The sequence below is a fragment of the Bos grunniens genome, chromosome 10 (assembly GCF_055505025.1).
Source record: "Bos grunniens cultivar Pamir isolate PY7600 chromosome 10, Bosgru_T2T1.0, whole genome shotgun sequence".
In the NCBI taxonomy this organism is placed as follows: domain Eukaryota; kingdom Metazoa; phylum Chordata; class Mammalia; order Artiodactyla; family Bovidae; genus Bos; species Bos grunniens.
In genome coordinates this window covers 86,284,270-86,307,787 of record NC_141174.1, presented here as the reverse complement: position 1 = coordinate 86,307,787, position 23,518 = coordinate 86,284,270, and the positions used below count along the sequence as shown (strand labels likewise).

Sequence of the window (23,518 nt, the reverse complement as noted above, 5' to 3'; positions counted from 1 at the left end):
TGGGTTGGGAAAATCCCCTGGAGAAGGGGATTTTCCCAACCCAGGGATTGAACCAGCATGGCCTGGAGAATCCCATGGAACAAAGGAGCCTGGCAGGCTACACAGTCCATGGGGTCGAAGAATCGGACAAGACTAAAGCAACTTAGCGCACACGCACGCACACACAAGAACAGGGAGGCCTGGGTATCAGGCGAACCTGACCACAGCACTCCTGCTTTAAAACCCTTCAGAGGCCTCCCCTTTCCTACCAGATGTAATTCAAATCATTTGGCATCCCATATAAGGCCCTTTGCAATCTGGTTTCAGCCCCCAGCTTGGAGCCCCAGGCGCTCAGCTCTCCAGCAGGGGAACTCCAGAGAGAAGCCGCCCCCGCCTGCTCACCACATGAAACCCCCTCCTCTGCCTCCACCCTTTCCTTTGCTAAACTGTCACTGAGCCATCTTTCAAGACCCAGCTCAGCCAGTGTCTCCCCACTCCATCCTGATGTTCAAGGCATTGCTGGTGTCATGTCCTACTGCTTTCTCTCGCCCTGACCACTATCAGCATCACCTCTGTACAAGTGAGCTGCTCCCATGGGACTCCATGCATATCCAGTACAGAGCCCAAAACCCACGAATACTCAACCAACTCCCGGGAGTGAGTGAAGACGTGAATTGGTTTGTATGATCGTCAGATGGCACTAGGTCAGATCTTTCTGGGCTGGGGACTACTCAGGCAGGCGCTACAACTTCTCTGAGCTCAGCCTAATGGAGATGAAAGGACCCAGGAATGCCCCCAGGCAGAGTTGACAGTATGGGCTACAGAGATGCATGGAAAAATCTTTGCAGAGTGGGGAGTTGGTGATGGACAGGGAGGCCTGGCGTGCTGCGATTCATGGGGTCACAAAGAGTCAGATATGACTGAGCGGCTGAACTGAACTGAGTACGTGGTGAGTGCTCCACAAATGATCACTGAGACTGTTGTTTTTGATTTCTATTTTTATTTTCACTGACGTCCTTCTACTCATGTTTTCTGATGTTCTGTCTCTCTCACTGTCTACCCAGTTTGGTGCTGCGCTCCAGAACTGACTCACTGAAGGTTTGCTGTCGGACTGATCCACACTGTATGTCTTCTGAAGGCTTGTTTCCAGTCTAAGAATTCTGAGCTGAGGGATGTTCTTTCTCCCTGACAGCCTCCCCTGAGCCCGAAAGAGGAGAGCTAGACAAAGTACGTTCCTCCGCCTGTCTCCCCAAGCTGCACAGATGTTCTGTTTGCAATTCTGTGAATTGAATTGAGTTGGGACCTGGGGGTAGGGGGTGGGGGGCTTCCTAGGTGGCACAGTAGTAAAGTAAAATTGGCATTCCTTCCTGTCAATGCAGGAGATGCAGGAGACACGGGTTCGATCTGTGGTTGGGAAGATCCCCTGGAGTAGGAAATGGCAACCCACTCCAGTATTCTTACCTGGAAAATTCCACAGTCAGAGGAGCCTAGTGGGCTGCAGTCCTTGGGTCGCAAAGAGTCAAATACAACTGAGTGACTGAGAACGGGACGCATGGGGAGGAGAATAGCTGGGCCTTTCTGCTCCAAAAGGCAGAGTCATTGCAGCAAGTCCCTCAGCAGCTGCAGGCACCCCCCGCCACCAGATGCTGCCCAAGTGGCTGGGGTTCCCATAGCAACTTCTGTGGGGACCAGCTGTCCCTACTTTGCCACAGGTCCTCCTGGACTTGTGTGAGAGGTTAGGAAGAGAATGTGGAGGATGCCAAGAAAGTGATATCACTTTGACATGCAGATGCTTTTATCCTCACAATAACCCTGAGAGGAACATGCTATGATTGTCCTCATTCTACTGACAAGGAAGTGGAGGTCCAAGGTCACCCACCAACAAACAAGAGGACTGGTCTGTAGTTGTATCAGTTTGCACTGATGCATTCATCGTGAATCAGCGTAAGTAAGGATCTCTGGCCGAAAGCAATAGGAACTTCCGTAAATAGGAAAGAATGCGTGGAGGGACTATGGTGCGGTGCCAGCAACAAGGGAAAAGTGAGACATGTGATTGGACAAAACAGGAACAAACAATCATTTCATCAGAATGAAGACACTTCTGTTTTTAAATCTTTTTTCCTCTCCTTTTAGGACTCAGGTTCAGAAGGGCCTGGGTCCAGTGCCACCCGTTAACTGGGAGAAGGCAGAGGCTGTGATTGACAGCCCTACCGAACCTATATCCAGTGGGGTAGGGAGAGGTCCCCCTGAAAAACCTGGGATGCTGTTTCTAGAAGAAAGGGGAATGAATGAATGCCAGGCAGGCCAGAACCCAAACTTACCTGACTGAACCACGCCATGGGGCACAGATGTTCTGCAGGCTAACTGACCTTGCACACCCAATACACACACATACATACACACACACACACACACACACACACACACTCCTTTTCTCTTTAGCTTTTAGTCTTGGTTGTTAGAAAGAGACCTGCGTGCCTGTGTGGGTGCTGAGTCATGTCCACCTCTTTGTGACTCCGTGGACTGTAGCTCGACAGGCTCTTCTGTCCATGAGATTTCCTAGGCAAGAACACTGCAATGAGTTGCCATTCCTTCCTCTAGGAGATCTTCTGCACTTAGGGATGAAACCTGTGTCTCCTGCACTGGCAGGCAGAATTTTTACCATTGTGCCACCTGGGAAGCCCCAGAAAGAGCCCTGCTGCTGCTGCTAAGTTACTCAGTCATGTCCGACCCTGTGCGACCCCATGGACCGCAGCCCACCAGGCTCCTCCGTCCATGGGATTCTCCAGGCAGGAGTGCTGGAGTGGGGTGCCATTGCCTTCTCCAAGAAAGAGCCCTAGTAGCCTTCTAATGTTATATGTAATTTCCTTATTAGGTATTTTTTTTACAAGATTTTTTGGATGTGGACCATTTTAAGAGTCTATTGAACTTGTTACAACATTGCTTCTCTTTCATGTTTTGGGTTTTTAGGCAAGAGGCATGTAGGGTCTTAGTTCTCCAACCAGGGATTGAGCCGGCACCCCTTGCACTGGGAGGCGAAGATTTAACCACTGCACGCCTCGCTGTGTTTATGTTTATTGTCTACCGCCTGCCTCTCCTGTCCCCTCTAGAACATAAGATCCAGGAAGACCGGTATTTTCTCCTATGTGTTCACTACTGTGTTCCCAGGGCCTGAAAGAGCGCCTAGCACCTAGTAGGAGCTCAGTAAATGCTGAATGACTACAGAAGCACCAACCACTCCAACAGACACTTGGGGTGTGGAAGTGAACTGAAAGCAGGATCCGGACCTCACAAAGCTTTGGATCCGTAACACAGAAACAACACAAGTAAATAGCAAAAGAATAAAACTAAGATAATAAAAAGTTGTAATATGTACTTTGAAGTAAACAAATATGTGTTAAAAAAAAAAGAAAGTGAAAAATTACTTAAGATATGTCCTTCCATGGAAGGACATGGAAAATTACTTAAGATATGGCCTCTCTCAAGCAACATTTAAACAGAGGCCTGAAGGGTGAGAAGAAGCTGATGGTGAAAAGTGTGAAGGCAAAGGCTTCCAAGTCAAGGAAAGGCCCAGAGGCTGAAAGGCATTTGGTATTTTTGAGGAACTGGGATGATAACACCAGTGTGGGTGGGCCTTAGTAAGTGGAGTTAGCAAGGGCTAGTGGGGTGATTGGAGAAGGCAATGGCACCCCACTCCAGTACTCTTGCCTGGAAAATCCCATGGATGGAGGAGCCTGGTGGGCTGCAGTCCATGGGGTCGCTAAGAGTCGGACACATCTGAGCGACTTCCCATTCACTTTTCACTTTCATGCATTGGAGAAGGAAATGGCAACCCACTCCAATGTTATTGCCTGGAGAATCCCAGGGACGGGGGAGTCTGGTGGGCTGCCGTCTATGGGGTCGCACAGAGTCGGACACGACTGAAGCGATGCGGCAGCAGCAGCAGCAGTGGGGTGATGCAGTTGATGTGGGGGAATGTGCCAGGCACCACAGCCCTGGGGCTTCGTAGGACATGACTTGTGGTTTAGAGTGCATTCTGGGTAATCAGTACTTGAACCCATTTTTAATTCAAATGGATCCCCCTGGCTGCTGGGTGAAGAACACAGTAAGTCGGGGGACCAGTCACTAGGCAATGTGGTGGTCCAGACTGGGGCTGAACATGGGTGGCTGAGGACAGAAGATGGTGGGACACCTTTAAACCACCTCTCAGTTAAATCAGGTGCTACAGTCAGGCTAGATGTCACCCTCCGGAGCCCATGAAGGTCCCCCCACCCACAGCTCACTCCCAGTCTGTAGGTGATGAATGGTCCCACTGACGATCTGGCTGGGCCCTGTGCCTAAGTGACGGGTGATGGATGGGATTGGAACTGAACGCTCTGAGCCACGTGGCCAACACACTGCTCTGAGGAGGACTTGAGCCAGGAGTTAATTTAAAGAAAGGAGTGGAGAGCTCAATAACGCTTCCTCCACTGCTCAATTAGTGGAAAGGGCTATTGGGAGCTGGAGTTTTCAAGAGCCCCTTAATCATCTTCTGTCTGCCTGGCAGTGTGCAGGAATGTGGCAGAGATAATTGTACCTACCCATTAACAGATGCAATTAAGGCTCTAGGGCCTCTAGCACCCCCTTCTCCAATTAAACAGCAGATGAGGGGCCCATGGGGGTGGCTTTTGAGATGAATCACTTGGAGATGAAAACTTGGAGGCTGAAAGTCTGGATGGAGAGGTGATTAGAGTCCATCAGATCGTGATGGGGAAGGTGAGACCCTGGTCCAATCCCAGCCTGCTCCCACTTGAGGCCCTCCAGCCATAGACTTGAGGATGAATTAGAGTTCAGCTTCACCCAGAGGAGAGTCAATGTTTGGAACCCACTGACCACCACCTCCAGCCAGCTGCTGCTTCTTTGCCAAAGACACACCCACAGAGTGTTTAGATTCTGGTGAATTCCTGGATAATTAATTTTGTGAGAACTGCGGCTGTCTGGTGTGTTGGTGGTGGGGGGGCGGGGTAGAGAGGAGTGGAGCGCTAAAAAGACATGCTGCTGTCCTGTAAGGGGCAGGGTGGGGCGGGGAAGGCAACACCCTTTCCTGGGCATCTCCAATATGCCAGGCGTTGTGCTCCTTCTTGTCTTATAGACCATGTCCTTCAATTTAATCCAAATCCCACAGCCTTGGAGGAAGGCCGTGCTCTCTCCGTACAGGAGATGGAACAAAGCTTGGGGAGTTCAAGTGCTTTATCTAAGATCACAGAACTTGTAGGTGGTGGAACCAGGATTGAACTCTTTTCTATCTAACATCCAAGTTGTTGCTCTCTCCACTATGCCAGGCCCCTTTGAAATCTCAGCGGCCAAGACCGTTTCCCCTGTGTCCCTTTATGCCCCACGGGGTGGACTCAGAGGGACATTTCAGATGTTATTTCCAACTCTCTTCCCCCACCCCCTTCCCCTTGGTGAACCGCTAAGACTCTGTGGTCTCTGAGGGGGCCGAAGTAGGACTTGACAGGTGGTGAGTCCTGTGGTGCTGGCCATCATGCTCATTTCAAGCCGAAAGAAAAAAGAAACCCCCCTCCCCCAAACTGCCTCTTCCTGGTCTCTTTATGCATCTCACCCGTTACAACTGCTCTGAATCATCATACACGTGCTGATCCTCATTTGCATTTAACATCTCCACTGGAGCTCCAGGGCAGGGCCGAATTGAGTAGTTCGACTTTTGAGCTTGCACTGAGGAAGCTCTGCTCCGCTTGACCCTCCTAGCGCAAGGGTCCCCCCTGCAGGGGCCCAGATGAAGGCCAGGAAGGGACAGCCTGCATCTGCCCAGGGACCCTGTGGCCCCAGATGAATGCTGCTGTAGCTCTGTTGCGGCCCTGGGAGCTCAGGGCGTGAGTGATATGTTTCCTAATCCCCAATTCCTCCGTCTTATTTTCCTGGGAAATTTGGATTTTCTCTGTGGCTTCAGTGAGGAGCTATTTCTAGAGAGGAACCAGAATCACTGGGGTGAAATCATCACTACACTGTGTCAACAGGGGACTGCTTGCCAGTCATCCTGAGGCAGGAGACAGATGGGCCCCGGAGCAAACAGTTGGCACTGGTTCTCTGTGGACCGATACTCTGAGACTAAAATAGCAGGACAATTGAGGGAGGAGGCGGGGCCCTGCCCAGACAGGCAGTAAGAGACCACGTGTGCCTCATTCTCAAAGTCAGGAGACCTCCACTACACATGCACAGACAGGCTCCTCGGAGGTCAAAAAAGGAAGGGGCGCCACCCCATAGTAAGTGATGCTAACTACTCACAGGCCTCTTGAGTGGAATCCATCTTGGTAAGAAATGCGTGTGCACACGTGGGAGGGTCCTGAGATAAACCAAATAGGGACTCTGAACCAGGCAAAGCAAAATGATTGGCCAAAGGAAATCTCGGAGAAACACGTAAGTTTAAATTACCCACAGAAGTGATTTAAATTGCCACAGGGATACAACTCTGAGTCCACTTGTGTGTTTATCCATACGTACTATATTCCTTTCCTCCTAATAAACACTTTACTTGTTTCACTACTTTTCGTCTTTGTGGGAATTCTTTTCCGCAAAGCTGAAGAGCCAGGTCCTTGTCACTGACCACTAGTCTAGCGGTTATGATTTGGTGCTCACACCACCGGGACCCGACCTCAGTCTCTGGCAGGGAACCAAAGTCCTACTTCAAGCTGCTGCAGGCTGAGGCCACCCGAGATCAACCCTTCTTCTGAGGTCTTCCTGGGTAACACCAAGACCCCTGCTGCTTTTCTGGGGCCTAGTGTCTTCTTGAGCTTAGGACTCTCCCAGGTCTGCGTCATTCACTCCAGACTCCCTGGAAGCTCTAACCAGGTAGGGAGAGAAAAGGGGAGGGCACCCAGTTGCAGCCTGATCTAGGTGAGAAGCCTGCTGCTGTTGGCAGCAGCCACCGGGCATGCGCTGACTGCCAGCAGGAGGGTCTCTGCTACCCCGTCACCCCTGGGACACTGCTGCATGTTTAGGGTGGCAACCAATCCTCTCTCCTCCCCTCCTTTTCTTTCCAAACATTTACCAAAGGTCCACCATGAGTCTGGCTGAGTTCTCGGAGCTGAGGACCACATGATAAACAAGCCAGTTCCTTGTCCAGCTGGAGAGACACTCAGGTAAGCAACACACAGCGAGAAGTAGAGTGTAAGAGTTTTTTCCAGGAGAATGGGGAGCAAAGGCCTCCCTCTGGGAGCAGAGGCAGGGATAATGATCCGGCTGGGGGACACTGGCCTTTGCTTTCAGTCCTGAAGGCTGACTAGGGCAGGGAGGCACAGATTTTCCAGGAGGAGGGAAAGCCTGAGCCAAGGTGAGAAAGACACAAGGGATGTGGCCTGTCACTGCCACCTGCATGCTGCTGCTTCCACAGCCCCAGAATCCTCAGGGTTTCATAGTGCCAGCCCCAGAGTGGAGGGATGGCCAGGCCTCGCAGATGGCAGCCCGAGAGCCAGGTCGGGGCCCTGAAGGGCCAGGGGGCACTGAGGCCCCACCCCCTCTCCTCCCTATATTTTTGGAGTTGGGGTGGAGAGGCCACAGACACCTGCTCTGGGCTCAGACTCCAGATTCAGGAAGAACTTGCAGTCCACACAGCTTGGGTAGGAACGGTCTGGCTGAGATGTCTCTAAGCCAGAGTGAGCACACACAGGTGTGCACGTGTGCATGAGAGCATACACATGCAGTGCTGCGAGAGCCTGGATCCTTTCACTGCTCACCCTTCTCCTCTTCCGTGAGCAGATTCCCCTTCACACCACGCTGAGCATCACCAACTGACTGATGCCAAACAGATGGTGGGAAAGTGCGTTGGTTCCAAGGGGGGATGGGTGGCAAGGTCATTGCTGACCTTGAGTGAGGGCTGGGCTGCAGGGCAGTGGAAGGACAGCGAATGGCATCCCTGTCATCCTGGTAGCTCAGGCCAGGCCCTCCTGTCCAGCCACCTGTGTTCAGCTGGGAAGCTGAATCCATGAGGTTAAGTCTCCCCACATCCAGCCTCACAGTTTCCTTCTCTTTCCTCTTTTCTTTCTTAAATTTAAACCTTCTGCTTGCTTCCTTCTCCCCTCTTCTCTATCCTTTGTGGGTGGTGGGGGAGGGTGGGGAATGGGCCGTGAGAAAGAAAAAATGTGGGAGCCCTGACTTTCAGAAGCTGGCCTGACGCCCACAGCAGAGTTGGGTTATACACCTGTTAGGTATGAACGACTTCACACAACACCGGCCTCAAAGTTTACTCTGAGATCAAGATAAAATGAGATGAAGCAAGGCCACTTGGTAATTTTGTCTAAGACTTGAGACTTCCCTGGTGGCTCAGTGGTTAACTTTCACTGCAGGGGGCACAGGTTCTATTCCCAGGTTGGGGCACTAAGATCCCACATATGCTGCACAGTGTGACCAAAAAAAAAAAAGATACAGAGACCAAACTTATGGTTGCCAGGGAGAGAGAATGGAGTAAGGGATAGCTAGGGACTTTGGGATCAACATGTACATTCTGCTGTATTTAAAGTGGATAAACAACAAGGACTTACCATAATGGAACTCTGCTCAATGTTATGTGGCAGCCTGGAAAGGAGGTGAGTTTGGAGGAGCATGGATACATGTATATGCATGACTGAGTCCCTTTGCTGTTCACCTGAAGCTATCACAACATTGTTAATCAGCTATATGCCAATATAAAGTTAAAAATTAAAAAAAAAATTTGTCTAAGACAAAAACAAAGTCATTCTGTGCTGTGCTGTGCTTAGTCACTCAGTCGTATCCGACTCTTTACAACCCCATGGACTGTAGCCTGCCAGGCTTCTCTGTCCGTGGGGCTTCTCCAGGCAAGAATACTGGAGTGGTTTGCCATGCCCTCCTCCAGGGGCTCATCCCAGGAATTGAACTGGGATCTCCTGCATTGCTGATGGGTTCTTTACCAGCTGATCTACCAGGGAAGCCTGCCACCCAACAATACCCCCACTCTTGGCCAAGGTGGGTGACTGCTACTTCTTTACCAATGTCAGTTTTCTTCATTCTAGTCTCCCCTCCCCATAGATGAGAGTCACGGAAATAGTCATAGAAGAGCCCTACTTTCTGAAGCCATTGATCTAGAGCAAGGCTCATTTCCTGAGACCCTCTACTAAGTCACCCCACCACAGCTCAGTGCTATGATGGGTTCTTCCTAAGACCCTCCAGTGGGGATAATGCCCCAGGATTCCCCACAGGGATACTCTCCCTCTCTATCATGAGGAACAGACTCAGCTGGGTTAATTGTAGATGTCTTCCTGGTGGTCTTTGGCTGAAGGGCATCAACAGAATTGGAAGTTCCAGCCAAGATTCAGTTGAGAATCACCACCTTAGATCAGGACCGTCACTCAGTGCAGTAACAGTACACACATCTTTCACAGGATGAGCCCCAGGTCCCGGTATTTTTAAACCTCCCCAGGTGATTATTCTGTGTGTCCTGGATTGTGAATGATGACAGGTCACTTCAAGGGGCCGGAGTGTAGTCAGAAAAGCAATGTCTGTGAAGCCTTGCACTCGGGCCCTGCAGCGGGTGTTCGGCTCCTGTGAGCTTCGCGTGTTTGCTTCTGTGCCTTATTCATTTTGCTGTCCCTCTTAATAAACAGCTGTCGAAGGAACACCGCTGCTGCTGATGAGAGGCTGCAGATCACGTCAAATGCAACACATCTCAGAGCATGCCACTGTTTTTCTCCCCAAACCATCCTTCCCTCCATCTCAGTGTTCTCTCGGTCACTAAGGTTACAAGCCCAGAGTCGGAGGCTCTCACACATCCCACGGCTCTGCCCCCTCCTCTTGCAAGATCTTGTGACCCTCCTTCCTTTCTGATTCTCAGGCCAGTGGTGGTTTGGGACTCGCAGCCTTCCCTATTCAGTTCATAATCTCCAAGTTAGCTCTTTTTAGAACTTGGCCTGACCATGACACACCCCCAGCTCAAACGCCCTCCATGGACCCTCATGCATGCATGCATGCTCAGTCACTTCAGTTGTGCCCAGCTCTTTGTGATCCTATGGACTGTAGCCTGCCAGGCTCTTCTGTCCATGGGATTCTCCAGACAAGAATACTGGAGTGGGTTGCCATGCTCTCCTCCAGGGGATCTTCCCGACCCAGGGATCAAACCTGTGCCTCCTGTATCTCCTGCATTCCAGGTGGATTCTTTACTCACTGAGCCACCTGGGAAGCCTCCATGGATCCTTATCACCTCCTAGTAAGGTTCAAACCCTTATCTTGACTTTCAAGGCTTTCCATAATTTAGTCCCACCTCAAACACAAATCATACTTTAATGAAGTGTTCTCCTTAGGTCCAAAACATCCTTCATGTTTTCAAGTCATACTTTGCTTATGTTGATCCAGCTGCCTGGCATGCCCTTCCCACCACTTTTTCTAAATAAATCCTACTTATCATTCAAATTCCAGCTTAAATGCTACTTTCTCCATCTCTGATCACCTCAACCAAATGAGGCTACTGACCCTTTGTCATCTCTTAAAACCATCCTCCTCATTTGTGACTTCTTATCATATACTGAACTGAATTGTGCCTCAATTTCTTCATGTACATAATGAGGATAATCTCATAGAGTTATGATGAGGATGAAATGAGATAATCACACAAGTAGAATGCCTCACACAGAACCTGACAGAAACAATAGTTAGTATCACTGTAATAACTGTTTTTGTTGTTGAACCAGGTTGAACTCTCCCGGAGCAGGTGTCTTAGTTTCAGTGGGCACACAGTTCACCTGGGCATCTTGTTAAAATCCAGGTATGGTTCAGGAGGTCCGGGGTGCACCTGAAAGCCTGTATTTCTTTCCTTTTTATTTTTGGCTGTGCCACATGGCATACGGATTTCAGTTCCCCAGCCAGGGGTCAAACCCATGCTCCCTTCAGTGTAAGCATGAATTCCTAACCACTGGACAGCCAGAATTCCTAGAGCTTGCATTTCTAACAAGCTCCCAGATGGCACAAAAGCTGCTTGTACAAGGACCCCACTTGAAATAGCAAAGTCTGAGAGGGCAGGATTTGTGTCTTGGGTAACAATATCTTTCTTGCAGAATCTGGCATGGATTCCTGCACAGAATAGAGGCCTCATCGTTTTTAAAAATGAATGCATCCTCTTGGTAGTGGTAGGAATGAGACTGCAGAGACAGCCCCCTTACTCAGAAGCTTGCACACACAGCCACTCCACCCCAGTGACTCTAACCTTGCGTGGGACTGAGATTTCCCAGGGGCCCAGCTGCTGTGTTTCAGAAATCAGTGCTCTGAGATGGAACGGCTGTGTGCTACCCTTATAGCCCTGATTAATTCCCTCCCTTTGTTTGCCTCATTATCGTGATTAGGTTCTGCCTGTAGCATAGCAACGGCTAATTGTAGGCTGGTTGCAGAGTGCATAATTCCCGCTATTAAAATTTTATCGAGGCTTAATTGTGCTCCTTTTTTTGCAGCAGCGAAGCTTCAAAGTTTCAGAAAAGAAGGGATGTGGTTAGTGGGAGCTGATGATTTTTTAATCTTAGCAAGCTCTGGAAAGCCTGGCTCTGCAATAGCATTGACCTTGAGATGATTTCCCGTGGCCAGAAAGAAGCCCATCATTTATTTATTAACCCTCCAGAAGGTCTGCACACAATCCCCTGTGGCCAGACAGAAAGAATATTATGGGTCAAATGCCATTACAGAAAGCCCCAGAGAGAAAAGACCAAACTATTTGGCCATGTGGGCATTTGGGCTGGAGAGCAGCAGTTTGTACACGACGGTGCTGCGACATGTTACTCCGCACACACTGCCACATGGCCACTCAACGGCCTTCCAAAATCAGCAGCAGAATTGAGACTTTGAAAACAGTTTTCCAGGAATTCAAGTGCCAAAGCACCCCAGCTGTGTGTAATGGGAGGTGAAAAGAGGTGACCCCATTAGCAGGTACTTTCTACAAAGGCTTTTCAAGCCCACGTGATCACCAGCAGCACCAGGAGCTCATTAGAGCGGCACACTTCCGGGCTCCAGCTCAACTTACTGATCAGGAATGAGGAGGTGGGCTGAAACTCACTCCTCAGGTAATGCCTATGCTGAGTCACTTTGGGAATCACTTACCTGCAGTTGCAAGGGACTGGAAAATGTCTAAAAGCCAGTAAAACAACTGACATCTGTGCATTAGGGTGAGGGGTTCAGTGTGTCCCAGTGGTGTCCCCTCTGTGACCCCATGGACTGCAGCCCAGGATGTCCATGGGATTTTCCAGGCAAGAATACTGGAATAGGTTGCCGTTTCTTCCTCCTCCAGGGGATCTTTTTTTGCGGGGCAGGGTGGGTGGGGTGGGGAGTGTCCACTTAGTCTGCTGCTGCTGCTGCTAAGTCACTTCAGTCGTGTCCGACTCTGTGCGACCCCAGAGACGGCAGCCCACGAGGCTCCGCCGTCCCTGGGATTCTCCAGGCAAGAACACTGGAGTGGGTTGCCATTTCCTTCTCCACCACTTAGTCTACTTAGCTCAAATTGGAACCATAAAGCCTGATGGTGCCAGATGATCTAAGTCAGTGGTTCTCCAACCACAGAGTGCATCAGAACTACCTGGAAGTCTTCTTAAAACACAGATTGCTGCGCCCTACATCCTGAAGTGTCTGATCCATTAAGTCAAGAGTGAGGCTGAGCCTCTGCATATTTAACAAGCTTACAGAGATATGCTGCTGCTACTGCTGTAAGGACAATACTTTGAGGACCACTGCCCTCAATGATGCTCCAAACTTGGACCAAATATGTCTCTCTGAAAAGGGCTGAGTTGTGTTTCTTGATCCTCACATTATAGACTGTTGCTTTACGTGATGACTCTGTGCTTGTGTCTTAGACACCAACCTGTAACCCAGAAACAGAGGTATTTGTAATCAAGCTTTGGCCTGAGGCATTATGAAGGAGGAGTTGAATCCAGGGGTCTTGGATTTAAACATGCTGAATCCAGATGGACCCACACTCTTTTATCATTATTAAGTCAAGCAAGGCTTTTAAAAGGAGGTGAGATTTGGGGCACTGCTTAAATGAAAGGCAAGGAGTTATTTGATGAGCTGATTTCAAGCTGGAAAAGACTTTAGATAGGGTTCAAAAATGGAATGGCAGTGAATGAGTGGAAAATAGTGCACATTTTATAGAGGGGAGATAAATGGGAGGGGGTGGTAATGGTAAAAGGGGGAAAATCAGAGGAGCTTTCAAGCAGGGGTTGCAATTCAAAAACCTTCAGAGGCCAGACAGATAATAGAAATGAATGAGGTAGACAATTCAAATTAGAAGCTGTGATTCCAATTTAAATAAGAACATGGGGAGGGGAAACGTGGTAGACGGCAAAGGCCTAGCCCTTCTGGAAGGGGAGCCTCAATTCTGCTCTTGCATGTTGTTGCCAGGGAAGAATGTAGGCCCAGGAATGGTTTGCTGTTTTGAATTTTCAAGAGACGCTGGGAATCTGAATTCTAATATGGAATTTGCCAGCTTCGGAGCTTCTCTGGTGGTCCAGCAGTTAAGACTTCACCTTCCGTTGCAGCTGTTGTCAGCTGCATCCCGTGTCGTAGCCCACACGCCTTGTGGCCAAAACCCAAAACATAAAACACAAACAGCATTGTAACAAATTCAGTAAAGACGTAAAAAATGATTCACATAAAAAACTTTTAAAAAATTAAAAAATACTGAGCCCCAGTCAAAACATGCTTGTGAGCTATTCATTTATAACACAGGTTTAAAGAGTTCAGTTCCTACTTCCTAGCTCCTAATTCATGGGAAGGCTTCTGCAGATAGTTGGTATGTTTTTTGGTCTTCTAGGGTGAGGATTAGCTATAAGGAGAGAAAAAGGAAAAAAGTAAGAAGGGGTAGAAAGATGAAAACAAAGGAAAACATTGTAAAAAAGAAGGAATCTACTATTAGAAGTGACCTGAGGGTTTATGTAGTCCTGTCCTGTACATAAAGAATATATCACTTCTACAACATCCCTGATGTGGTAGACTGTTAATTTGGTGGCCCTTGTGGAGTTTCCTCTGGGCTTGGCCAATGAATGGGTCATTAGAAAGCCTGATCCCAGCAAAGTCTTGATAAGTCCTCATGCATTGGAATGCTTATTCTTGGGATCCAGCTTCCATATGGAAATACCAGGTCCCCACTTTTCAGCCATCCCTGCCAAGGTGCCAGGCAGGTGGATGAAACCATCTTGGACAGTCTGACTGCAACTACATAAGACCTCAAGAGAGACCAACAGAAGACTGTCTAGCTTACCGTCAAATCAGAGTTGTGAGAAATAATGGTGGTTGTTCTAAGCCACTAAGATTTGGAGTGAAGATCTTCTGTGACTTATGATGGATTGTGCATCCTGACAAACCCATCACAGACCTAGAATATCTTAAGTTGAAAATGTGTTTTAAATATATCTAACCTACAAACATAGCTTTACCTGGTCTACCTTTAAATTGCTCAGAACACTTATATTAGCTGATAGTTGGACAAAATCATCTAAACCAAAGCCTATTTTATCAAGAATGTTAAGTATCTCACGTAATATGTTGAATACTATACTGAAAGTGAGAACCATAATGGTCATGAGGGTATAGAATGATTGTCAGTGTGTTGGTTGTCTAGCCTCGGGTCTCAGGACTGACTAGGAGCTGTGGCTCACTGCCCTGCCCAGCTTCACCAGAGAGTATCCCTACTATATATCACGAGCCTTGAAAATGAACAGAATTCAAAATTCTAATTAGGCTTATACTGAGTGTGTATCACTCTCCCACCTTGGTAAAGTCGCAGCATCATAAGTCAGGAACCATCTGTACTTTGTTATTCATAAAAATTAATGGAGACACCTAGTGAGCAGTTGGCCTATGAATCATATATGATTCTGCGGTAGCATAAAAAGTAAATATTTGGTCTTCGTCTCTGGTTCCTAGCATAGAACTCCTAAAACCCTTGGAATCTCCTGAATGATAATGTCTTTTGTATACTAATGAGATGACTGGAGACTGGGGTCTTAACATAGCTTCAGGATGGGGACTGGTCACCAGAAAGACCGAGGCATGATTAGAAGGTTGGAATGTGGAACCTTAACCCATCCAATCTCCAGGGAAGGAAGAGGGGCTGGAGACTAGAGTTTCATCACCAGTGGCCGATGGTTTAGTCAGCTGTGTCTCCACACACACCCATCCCTAACCCTGTGCGTCTCTTCCATTTGGCTGTTCCAGAGTTCTATCTTTTATAATAAACCAGAAAACAAGTGTTTTCCTGAGTTCTGTGAGCTGTTCGAGCAAATCACCAAACCTGAGGAGGGGGTCATGAGAACCCCTGATTTATAGCTGGTTGGTCAGAAGGATAGGTGGCCCAGGACTCGTGATTGGTGTATCAGGCAGTCACGTGGAACTATGCCCTTAACGTGTGGGGTTTGACATCAAGTGAATCACACTTGAATTGTTGGACACCTAGTTGAGGATCTGCAAATTATAGAGATTCTGTTTGGCTAGAAGTAACAGAACATCTGATAAACAGTGACCTAAACAAGTAAGAGATTTGTTATGCTCGTGGCAGGAGAAATAAACTTTTAATCATTGGTCAAAATCAGCTGCAGAGACTAAGGAACTTCAACTGATGTGGCACACTGACATTCCCCCTAAAAATGGGGTTTTGACTAGTAAAGAGGAAAGAGGAATGGATATATATTTCACAGTGTCCCCCACTGCTAGAAAAACAAATGTGTTTCAAACACATTTCATGATTTCCTCCTCCTCATTAAACCAGCCCAGCAGCCTGTACACCCAGCCTCTACATCATATCTATCCCATGCTCCAAGGATGAGGTCTCTGTCTCAATTTAGTGGCTCAGCATTTTGTATTTGTCTGTGTTTTTGTTTGGGGAGTGGCAAATGAAGCTTAGAGACTGGTTTGTCTTTGCCAGCAATTTATTTAGCACAGGTTCACCATTGAATTATAATAATTTCACAAGCCAACAGCATCCAGGATCATGTCTCTTAAGAAGCCAACAAAGAAATAACACATTCCAAACAAATGATAGATTAATCACACTGTTGTTTCAGGCAAGGGGAGATGACAGAAATAAAGTCCAAATACAGTTCGAGGTGTACCTTTCTATGAGCTGTGGTTTCTAGGGAGAGCTGGCTTTGTCAACTGAGAGCTGACATCTAGCTACCAATACAAAAATAAAAGTCCTTTGCTGCTCGAGCAGGTTACTAGGAAACAGAGGCATCTGCTGCTGGGCAGGCTAGGCTGCTCTGAGGGTTATCACTCCAGGGACTGTGGCAGGGCTTGCAACACTGTGCACAAGAGTACCTCCCTGAGGCAGGAACAGGTGTCTCTTCTCTTCCTGAGACTGCCACTCGGCTTAACGCCCTGCCAAGCCAGAGTAGCCTGGGCATGTAGGAGCAAGTGTCTCAAAATTTTTGGAGAGCTGGATCAGCAAAGGGTGGCTTTACCCAGACCTGAACTCTCCACTACAACGCCTACTATTCATATTCTAAATATCCCCTTGACACAGCTGCTTCTCCACTTGTTCTTACTGATAGGCTCCCAGCAGGGCCTTCAGCAGCGACCAAGTGCCTCATCCGCTGACAACAGATGAGATGATGACATCCTAATATGGCTTCCTTACTTCATTCTGATATCAAAACCACTTCACCACCAAAAAAAAACACTTTTTAAAAATCTTTGCCATATAAGTGGGTTCAAATAATTCCACTTGTCATAAACAAGTGGCTTGGAAATTGTATCAAACCAATATACAATGGTCTGGTTCCAGGCTGTTTGATTTCATAGGAAGCTGATTGACCTTGAAGTTGATCCAGTCCACTGATAACATCACTACTGATAAGAGATCCCAGGACAATCAACTTTAGATCTGAAGCAATGGCAACGAGCAGACATTTTCAAATGGGCATACCGTCTGCCAACGTTAGCTAACTTTCAGGATTTTGGATCACAAAAAAAGAGACCATAGAAGGAGCTAAAAATAAAGTCTGTAGTTCACAAAGTTAGCCTGTGGCCATTTCATGAGTTAGAAGTGCTTTGGAAGGAGTGGGAGGAAAGCAATAAAAGAAAATGAGATTGAAACTCACTCATTTTCTTTCTTTTCAGCAGCTTCTTGGGAGGGAGGAAATGAAGCTGAATAAGACAAGAAAATCACAGAACTTAGATTTGGCAGTGCTCTTAGAAATCAATTACCTAAACTTTCACCCGATTGTAAATAATAGCTAATATTTATTGAATATTGACTACAAGCCAAATATTATACAAAATAACTGACTTGATTTTTATTATCTTTTTAAAAAAATAATTAATTAATTAGGCTGTATTGGATCTTAGTTGCATCTTGCAGGATCTTTCCTTGCGATGAAAAAACGGCACACAGACTCTAGTTGCGGCTCTTGGGCTTAGTCGCTCTGCTACGTGTGAGATCTTAGTTCCCCTACCAGGGATGGAACCCAACTCCCCTGCATTGCGAGGTAGATTCTTAACCACTGGACAACCAGGGAAGTTCCTTGATTAATTCTACCCTTGAAAGTGAAAGTCACTCAGTCATGTCCGACTCTCTGCGACCCCATGGACTGTAGCCCATCATGTTCCTCTGCCGTGGAATTCTCCAGGCAAAAATATTGGAGTGGCTAGCCATTCCCTTCTCCAGGGGAATCTTCCTGACTCAGAAATTGAACCCGGGTCTCCTACACTGCAGGCAGACTCTTTACCCTCTGAGTCACCAGGTAGGCCCGATTCTACTCTTACCAAGTTTCTAAAAGGTTGCATAATTTTAATATCTGTCTTATAGGCATCAAATCAAGCAACTTATTCAAGGCCACAGTGAATAGAAGCTGGACCAGAATTCCTGGATGTGTACTGCCTCCTCCTTCGTTCTCTCTGTCCCATCCCCTGACAACTTCTGCCTCTTCTAGCTCTCTACCCCTCCAGATGCCTCATTCCTGCTTGGAAAGCTGTGTTCTCAAACACTCATCCACGTATTAAGCTGACATCTGCTTCTCTCGAACTTGCGTAGTCTGTCTGCCCACCAGAGTAGCACATAAGCCAGTCCCTCTGCCCTCTGATAGTCCTTCCAGTGTCTGCACTCCTGAATCATGCATCCTCTGTGCCTTTTCTTCTCCAAGCTATAAGTCTACAACTGCTGTACCTCTTCCCTGTGATACCTTCCTACATGCTGTGCTTCTTCCTCTATGTATAGTGCACTCAGACTACAAATTCAAACTTCTGCAGACACCAGACCAGTAATGAAAATAAACAGAGCAGCAGGCCAGGTACAGCAAGTCACATGAGCTTCTCATTTTTTATTTTCCCACTTTTCATAGAGACAAGGATACTGAAAAGTTTTTCTCTGCAAATTCAGTGATAAAGGCAACTAACCCTCCATCTTGCTATGCGGGGACAACAAGGGATGGTAAGCACTTTGGCAAAATGCCAAGTGAATGCATGATCTAAAGAAAGCAGTGTTCAGGTCCAGCCAGGTGTTGTCATAAAGGATGGTGCCAGAGCTTCTGAACTTTTTCAAAAGCTGCTGGAAGCCTGGGTTTCTATTTGAAAGATTCTGATTTTTTTCAGATCAGTTTTTTCTTTTTCTTTTTTGTTCTTTTCTATAGCATTCTATAAGCCAAACACAGTGTATCTGTAGGCTGGATCCAGCCCCTGGGCTGCTGGTTTACAACTGCTCTGGTTGTTCATCAGTTAGACCCCAGACCTTGATGAAGTCTGGCCAGTCCTGTGGACAGTGGGATCCTCACCTCGCTTGACCTAAATACCATGCTTCTAGGAATGCAAGCTAAATGTGCAGTACCTTTCCTAGCCACTGTATCACATCTTTTAAGTTCACATGGAACTCCTGGCCAAGTGAGCAACTTCAAGTCTTCATCTAAAGGGTGGCCGAGCCTACGTCTTCGTCCATCTTGTGCAACTGAAACTGTTTGGTGTCATGTTCAGGGACCTCAAGAGCTCTGGTCCTTTATGTCTCAATGCAGAAAGAATTCAGCAAGAGACAAAGTGATAGACAAGAGATGATTTATTAGAATAGAACCCTTGAGAGGCTTACAAGCAGGCCGATGAGAGGATGTCACACCCCAAGAACTTACTGGGCTACAGTTTTATAATCAAAGTAAAAGTGGGGAGAGGGAGAAGAGCTTTTTTGTCTTTCTTGAGTAGATGTCATGCTTCTATCATCAGGTCCTCCTTCAGGTTGGGCAGGAGAGTTTTCTTGTCCCTATGTGGTCAAGTTAGGTCCACAAATTGTTGTTTTTATGTGGCAGAGAGCATGTCCTAGGGATCATTAACTTGCTGAGCCCACTGGGCAGTATGTGGGTCTCATGCCGCACTGCTTTATTGTCTTGGGGTATGTCTCGTGCTTCCGTTGCATAGTTTTGTTGCTAAACAAGCCTGCTTTCTTGAGTAATCATTCACTTACAAGGGTCTCCCTTGTTTTTTTCTATTTACAATCCCACAATGGAAACAGTGTCAGACTTTATTTTTCTGGGCTCCAAAATCACTGCAGATGGTGACTGCAGCCATGAAATTAAAAGACGCTTACTCCTTGGAAGGAAAGTTAGGACCAACCTAGATAGCATATTCAAAAGCAGAGACATTACTTTGCCAACAAAGGTTCGTCTAGTCAAGGCTATGGTTTTTCCTGTGGTCATGTGAGACCACATGTGAGATGTGAGAGTTGGACTGTGAAGAAGGCTGAGTGCTGAAGAATTGATGCTTTTGAACTGTGGTGTTGGAGAAGCCTCTTGAGAGTCCCTTGGACTGCAAGGAGATCCAACCAGTCCATTCTGAAGGAGATCAGCCCTAGGATTTCTTTGGAAGGAATGATGCTAAAGCTGAAACTCCAGTACTTTGGCCACCTCATGCGAAGAGTTGACTCATTGGAAAAGACTCTGATGCTGGGAGGGATTGGGGGCAGGAGGAGAAGGGGACGACAGAGGATGAGACGGCTGGGTGGCATCACTGACTCGATGGACGTGAGTCTGGGTGAACTCCGGGAGTTGGTGATGGACAGGGAGGCCTGGCGTGCTGCGATTCATGGGGTCGCAAAGAGTCAGACATGACTGAGCGACTGATCTGGTCTGATCTGATCCGAGTGGGATTAACTACTTAATCACCTATTTTGTTTCTTTACTCTTTTCCTATCACAATGATATTTTGAACCTCACTGCCTGACTGCATTCCTCCCTGTTGGTCCCCATTCTGTCTTGGAGAGTTTTGTTTGTTTCTCTCCGCCTTTGTGTGCAACTTTGATCAATGCTCCTTCCAGGAAATCACCAGCTCCCCATACCCAGATGAATTCTGACCCATCCTGAAGGCATTGATTAAAAATATTGGCTAGAAATATGGAGCTCCAAGGCACCCCAAATATCACCAATGCACTAATAATACTCCTTAGCTTAAGAATGGAAGGAAACTAGCCTGTTAAGCACCTGCTCTGAGCTCAAGCCTGCCGGCTCCTTTATCCTCACTTCCCACCCATTATAGAGACCCCTTCTGCAGCTCTGCTCCTGTGTCCAGGAAGAACCCCCAGGCTTCATTCCATATCATGAAGTCTGAAATCTCAGCTCTGGTCTGAAATTCCCAGATTGGTTCCTGATTGAACTATTGAACTGTGTATTTGGGTGTGGATCTCAGCCTCAGCTCTGGATGTACATCCACACTCGACAGCTAGAGGGTCAGTGTGGCCCAAGCCCAGCACCCATCTTGGGCACCTTGCCCTTTGCCTGTGCCTGAGACTGGGGTCTTGCTTGACCAGGGGGTACACACTGTGCCAGGCATTGTCCTTGGCACTATAGCATCTATGATCTCACTTAATGGTGAGTCCACTTACTCCCACTGCCATCTGGCCCATATTTTCAGCTAACCTTTTTTGATTATCAGGGAATTTGTATTATTCATGCTCTTCCTGCCCCCTCATTATTGTGAGTAATTGCAGGCAGGGCGCTGAGCTCTTCACCCACCTGCACAAAGCCAGCAGCACATGCTCACTCAGATTCCTTCTCTTTTTGTGAAATAGCTTACTGTTCTCATCTATCAAATGGGGTGGTTTTGAGGGATCTATTAATAGATGTTAAACATTTATAACAGAGCCAGACGTGTTGTGGGCACTTATGAATGTTAGCTTGAAGGAGTAGCAATTGAAGAACTCATGCTGGCTACCTCCTGATCTAGCCCCCAGTAGCCAAACAGGGGACACCCCCTTCCCTAAGGGAATGTCACTAATCCCCTACCACCACCATGATCAGCAGCAGGCACCCCAAGTTGGTTTTCTGACAAAGGGAAAGGATTGGTTTAAGCCATTCACTTGGCTCAGGAGACAGCCCCTGGGAGACACAGGCCTGATTCTTGCCTCTGTCAATTACTTGTTGCATAACTTTGGGCCAGTTGTTTACTTTCTCTGAGCACAAGTTCTCCATAAAGAGAGAGCACTAGTATGTAGCTCATAGCACTGTGGTTGGGGATCGAATGAGATTTAGAGTAAAACCCTAGGCGCACAGTAGGCACTTGATATGGTGCTGATGACAAAAATACTGAGGCAGACACTGCCTTTGGACCTTCCCAGTGAGCAAAAGTAGCCTTCTTTTTCTCCTGCCAGGTTAAAAAAAAATTGAATTACAGACTTATTGTTTGGTTGTTGCAAAAAAAAAAAAATCAAACTAACAATAGAGGCATTTATAAAGTGAAAAAGTTGGACTTTTCTGCACTCCAATTCTACCTCTCCTGAGAAAGCCACTGTTAACTATTTGGGGGGGGTGCCCTTGCTGACATTTTTCTAGACACACACACACATGCATTATTTTTATAGCAACATTAGCATCATCCTGGACATACTCTTCTGCAACTTCTTTCTCTTTCAAGCAGACTTTCATAGACATTTTTCCAAGTCAGAGTATATGGGCTTGTCCAGTGTTACAAACTTAATCATGTCTCCCCAAATTCATATATTGAAGCCTTAGCCCCCAGTCCCTTAAAATGTGACTGTATTTGGAGATAAGGTCTTTTTAAAAAATGTAGTTAAAATGGGTCATTACTGTGAGCCCTAAACCAATATGACTGGTGTCCTTTTAGGGAGAGGAGATTGAGACACAGAGGTTCAGGCACGTGTACAGAGAAAGAGCCGTGTGGGCACACAGTGAGAAGGTGGGCACACAGTGAGAAGGTAGCCACCTGCAAGCCCAAGAGAGATGCTTCAGAAGAAAGCGATCTGCTCACACCTTAATCTTGGACTTCTAGTCTCCAGAATTTTGAGAAAATAAATTTCTGTAATTTAGGCCACCCAGACCTGTGGTATTTGTTACAGCAGGGCTACTAAACTTACACATCCAGTCTTTCATAAGATACATAGTATTCCGTTTTATGGATGGTATAGAAAATGTTTGTTGATGGACTTTTAGGTTGCTTACCATTTTATGCTCTTAAATCTATATGCAGGTCAGGAAGCAACAGTTAGAACTGGACATGGAACAACAGACTGGTTCCAAATAGGAAAAGGAGTACGTCAAGGCTGTATATTGTCACCCTGCTTATTTAACTTATATGCAGAGTGCATCATGAGAAACGCTGGACTGAAAGAAACACAAGCTGGAATCAAGATTGCCAGGAGAAATATCAATAACCTCAGACATGCAGATGACACCACCGTTATGGCAGAAAGTGAAGAGGAACTAAAAAGCCTCTTGATGAAAGTGAAAGTGGAGAGTGAAAAAGTTGGCTTAAAGCTCAACATTCTGAAAACTAAGATCATGGCATCTGGTTCCATCACTTCATGGCAAATAGATGGGAAAACAGTGGAAACAGTGACAGACTTTATTTTGGGGGGCTCTAAAATCACTGCAGATGGTGACTTCAGCCATGAAATTAAAAGATGGTTGCTCCTTGGAAGGAAAGTTATGACCAACCTAGATAGCATATTCAAAAGCAGAGACATTACTTTGCCAACAAAGGTTCATCTAGTCAAGGCTATGGTTTTTCCTGTGATCATGTATGGATGTGAGAGTTGGACTGTGAAGAAGGCTGAGCGCCGAAGAATTGATGCTTTTGAACTGTGGTGTTGGAGAAGACTCTTGAGAGTCCCTTGGACTGCAAGGAGATCCAACCAGTCCATCCTAAAGGAAATCAGTCCTGAATATTCATTGGAAGGACTGATGCTTGAGCTGAAACTCCAATACTTTGGTCACCTGATGCGAAGAACTGACTCATTTGAAAAGACTCTGATGCTGGGAATGATTAAAGGCAGTTAGGAGAAGGGGACAACAGAGGATGAGATGGTTAGATGGCATCACCGACTCAATGGACATGAGTTTGAGTAGCTCCGTGAGTTGGTGATGGACAGGGAAGCCAGGCATGCTGCAGTCCATGGGGTCGCAAAGAGTCACATACGACTGAGCAACTGAACTGAACTGAACTGAATCAATGTATGAATTAGTTGTACCAGTTGAAACTCCAGTACTGTAGGCAAAACACTGCCTCCTTTTACATCCTAAGCATAACTGCAAGGACTTATTCTGTGACCGTACAACATAACTAAACTGACAGT

The 23,518-nt window shown here is 47.0% G+C and overlaps 1 long non-coding RNA gene across 2 annotated transcripts; it reads left to right on the top strand.

The window, feature by feature from the left end:
* The first annotated feature begins 5,120 nt into the window (after window positions 1–5,120).
* On the top strand, window positions 5,121–10,609 carry LOC147365262 (uncharacterized). 2 transcript variants are annotated; one of them, XR_015135322.1, is made up of 3 exons: window positions 5,121–5,852; window positions 7,033–7,118; window positions 9,597–10,609. It is a non-coding gene; the product is annotated as an uncharacterized LOC147365262 (long non-coding RNA). The 2 variants fall into 2 exon arrangements; XR_015135323.1 differs by lacking the exon at window positions 5,121–5,852 and adding an exon at window positions 5,880–6,828.
* Window positions 10,610–23,518: the final 12,909 nt, after the last annotated feature.